The following is a 4,374-nucleotide window of genomic DNA, read 5'->3' as shown; positions in this document are numbered from 1 at the left end:
AGTGCAGCCCGAGAGGAACCCGTATCGGATTGAAGCTTTTCTTGCAGCTCATCGAGGCATTGAAAATGCCGAGACTCATCACCAGCTCACCCAAGATCTGATTGATCACCATTGCATGGCCAATGAGTTATCTCTACTACTTAAAAAGACTAAACATAATCCTTATTCTGCCAACCCTTGATACGTCAACAAATTTGGTCGTCCTTGTCGTACTCCCGTTTCGCACCTGGGCCTACGCCGCTTCCGCCCAACCTCTCGTCCTCACACACGCGCATCGCGACTTGGTCACGTAGGGTTTCTCGAACCCATGGACGCCGCAGCCCGCCTCGGCATCATCGCGTTCCTACCCCGCTCGCCGCCTCGCCCATCCGGTTCCTGCCGCCGCCGCTGCTTGATTGGATCGTTGTCCGTGAAGTGGGGGAGCGGAGATTTGATTTGGGGTTGGGGGTTTGTGAGAATGGGGGCGCTGTCCCGGCCGGAGGAGGTGGTGGCGCTGGTCAAGCTGCGCGTGGCGGCGGGGCAGATCAAGCGCCAGATCCCGCCCGAGGAGCACTGGGCCTTCTGCTACGACATGCTCCAGAAGGTCTCCCGCAGCTTCGCGCTCGTCATCCAGCAGCTCGGACCAGAACTACGCAATGCCGTAAGCCCTCTCTTCCCCAACTTCTTCACCCGACAAACAGATTCGCTCCGATTGGAGACACCCGATTTGGACTGAAACACGGCTGCTCACGTTGTGCAGGTCTGCATCTTCTACGCCTGGGGTGTGCTTTCGTGTCAAGTCCATAATTTTCTTTCCGTTTTAAGACCAACAACGCTCACCGTGATTACCACCGCCACTGCAGAGGACGACACCAGCGTCGCTAACGACGTGAAGCTGCCCATCCTCGTGGATTTCTACCGCCACATCAACTACCGCTGTGAGTGGTAGGGATATTATAGGATTGAACTACTGACTTAGAAGAGTAGACATGGTCTTTTATTTTCTACACGCAACTATGGCTTGCAGAACATTGATAATCCAGTAACATCGGAATTGACTGTCTTATGGAGGACTACTTTCTGCTACTGAAACTCTCAAGGTTCATATGAGATGTGCTATTGTGCAGGTGCACTAATACTATTCAGCGATGGCATCTTATTTTGCGATGTGTTTGTTCAATCATGGAAATTCAACCGTAGAAGATCATTTGTCCTATGCTCATTGTGTTCGTTTTCTACCTTGCACAATGGGTGAATTGGTCTCTACTTTCTGTTGTAGATGCAAACGTATCAGTTTTGATTTGTTATTGAATTTTCTTGACAGTTAAGTGGTTCTCGTGTATGGTTGTTTATTGCTCATTTATTTAGTTACTAATATGCATAGGTAGACCTTGTCCATAGTGGGTGTTTAGGCCAAGTATGCAGGTCACTGTATACATGCCTACAAGCCTCATTTACTGTATACATCCACTTTATCCTACATAATTAAGTTGTCAACATAAGCAAATGACTTCAGCTTTGTAGCTTCTATCCCTTGTATGGTTTCAGCAAGGGACATACAGATGTTTGTTGCATATCTGAAATCAGTTAATATGTAATTTTACTGAGAGAATGCATAGCATATCTATGCATCCGTGCCGTGGAGTTGGTGGCTAGCAAGATCTTCTGGAAGAGGAGCAAGACACATCCTGATATTGAAACAACGGACTGAAATCACTTCTGGATTTGCACAAACACAAATTATATGCATTGAGGTGAGTTTCTTATAGCTTCTGCAATCGAGTTTGACTCTGTTTGGAGTTCTGTCAGTAAAAAATCATGTTTTCTATGGACCGTGGAGAGTTGAGGAGTGGAATTGTTCCATACAGCCCAATTGCACATGGGTTTTTCGGTGGAAGAGTGACAGCTGAACAAGTCTCTGCTATATCTTATCTGGTACAGATGCAATCAGTTGATTTCTGCAGCAATCTGTTCTTTTTGGCTACTTAGGCCTGAACTATTTTGTATTCTTTTTTTAGAAAGAGCATACACGCAATAAAGCTGGAGAAGAACAAGCTTTTTTGTCTTCAAATGGAAAACTAGGTATTATACGTATTGCACCTAAATCCGTATTTTGATGTCTTGCACTAATTATTCTCCCTTACCAGGAATGAGGAAGAAAAGTAACCTTGGTAATAACGGGTATTTATTAAAGCTGACTTCACACATCACAACCTGGGTTGTATGGACGCACGGGTGACACTTGGGCGCAGACCAAAAGTGATAGCTCCCATGTATGATATTCTTTAGATAGGTTTTGGTACACTCCTTCCTCTCACCCTCATTCTTCCTTTAGAGCGAGATTTGGCAGATTGGAAGATAAGATTCATGCTTGTTGGTGATTAGAATCTTGGCTTCATGTTGGGTTGGGGACAGTGGATGAATTTCAAACCCGTGTAAGGAGACTAGAAGCTCGGCTGTCACGTGTAACATTACCACATGATTTGCATGGTTCAGTTGACTTCAAAAAATATCCATTTCGAGTATGTAGCCTTATCTTCATTCGTTAGAGTTCAGTTTCAGAAGATAACTTTTTTCTGTCATTGTGTTGCTTGCAGTATGAATACTTATCACCTTAGCCTCTCACTGTTGATTCTGCTCAAGCTTTGAATTGTGTCGAGTTATATAATCCGTGAAACCATACTTATCAGCTTAGCCTCTCACCGTTGATTCTCCTGAAGCTTTGATTTGTGTTGAGTTATATAATGCGTGAAACCTAACATCAGTATATATGTAACTTAACATGTTCAGTTTACCACAATAAAAAACTCAAATAGTTTTTCAGAATATATCTTTTTCCTGTCATTGTGTTAAGATGTTGACAATACTTAAGAAAACAACCAATATGTCAAAACAAATAAGATTAGTCTTAGATACCCTTTATTTCGAGGAATTGGATACCTACCTTTACTGGTGTGTCTTAGAATTTGACTGCATTTCTTCAACTATAGCCATTATTATTTGCTAACATCCTTATTTTATTTGATATATACAGATATGTCATGTTCGGACTTGACCACATCGATTGCAACAGTTTAAAGTTACTATTCCAAAAATATATGTGGTTATGTTGTGAATGAATAACCAGATGGACTGCGTTGTTGAAGTCACCTGCCAGAATTGATGCACGCGTGGCTTTCAGATGCACTTGACCATTGTAGACAACAGTGAAGAGGTCTTTGAATGGTGCATCGGGCAAACAGATGTAGATCAATTTCTTCAAGTATCTCCTAATGAATATATAGAACTCCCTGAGGTATTAACTCATCAACTTATCCAGACCTCATACAATGTACCAATACTTGAGGCGACATTTTGCAATATCCGCTTAAATAGTTAGCTGCAACTCTCTTTGGAGATCGAGCTCCATGTAGCTCGATTTTTGGAAAAAATTTGAAATCCACGTTTTAAGGTTTCAAAAATATTCCCAAAAAATTATGGATGTAGCTAACGATGGTATTCTACAATCATTCAAAACCTCAATGATAAATACCTTATACTTCGGGATAGACCAAAATGACAAGTTCTGACAAATTTTCGGACTTTCAAAATGTGTACTATTCACTATATTAGATGTTTAGATCTACACATTTGTCATTTGTTATAGCCCAAAATATAAGGTATTTCGTATTCGTATTTTTTACAATTGTAGGATACATCTGTAACTACTTGCAGATTTGTTTTCAGATTTTGTTGAAACTTCAAACAGGGTTTTCGAATTTTTCAAAAAGAATGAGCTACGTGAAGCTTGAGCCCCAAAACGCCACTTTTACTCTACCTTCCCATGGGTGCTTCTGTTTCTTCTGACACATAAGCAATAGTGCCCTGTTTTAACAAGACCAGTTTATTTCTTACTTATGAGCAAATGTATGTTTTCTTACCATTACTCAACATGTGCATAACCCATCATTTCGCTTATCAAAATATTGCCTTTGAAATTTTTATGAGCTCCATTATGTGCATCATTTGAGATGCAGCCTCCAGTCCAGTGGCTGATGCACAGGTCTTGTCGGCATGTCAGGTTGCTACTGCTTGCTAGCATGATTCATACTCAACTCTGCTCGTACCGAAGTTTGGTGTGATGATTCAGAGTGCTAGGAGCGTGGTGGGGCATTATCCGGTGGGCGCGAGGCATCTCCGTTTTCGTTGATCCGACCCTTTCGGCATTAGTTTCTCTTTTCTTTCTTGTGTGTTTTCTTTTGGGCTTGCTTTGCGCTGTTTGCCCCAGCAATGCATCCTATGTTGTATCGGTGGTGTGCTATATTAATATAGCGGGGCGAAAGCCTATTTCGAGGAGGAAACAACCAACTGAATTCTTCCCAATGTTCATCAGGCTCCTCAATATTCATGCAGACC

At 42.1% G+C, this 4,374-nt stretch overlaps 1 long non-coding RNA gene across 2 annotated transcripts; it reads left to right on the top strand.

Moving 5' to 3' along the window:
* The first annotated feature begins 1,792 nt into the window (after positions 1-1,792).
* LOC127302607 (uncharacterized) lies at positions 1,793-4,104 on the top strand. 2 transcript variants are annotated; one of them, XR_011745743.1, is made up of 5 exons: positions 1,793-1,914; positions 1,998-2,061; positions 2,127-2,501; positions 3,014-3,274; positions 4,040-4,104. It is a non-coding gene; the product is annotated as an uncharacterized lncRNA (long non-coding RNA). The 2 variants fall into 2 exon arrangements; XR_007852966.2 differs by having other exon boundaries at positions 1,998-2,501.
* The last annotated feature ends 270 nt before the right edge of the window (positions 4,105-4,374 follow it).

Source organism: Lolium perenne, chromosome 5 (assembly GCF_019359855.2).
Source record: "Lolium perenne isolate Kyuss_39 chromosome 5, Kyuss_2.0, whole genome shotgun sequence".
Taxonomy (NCBI): Eukaryota; Viridiplantae; Streptophyta; class Magnoliopsida; order Poales; family Poaceae; genus Lolium; species Lolium perenne.
This window is presented reverse-complemented; position numbering and strand designations above follow the sequence as displayed.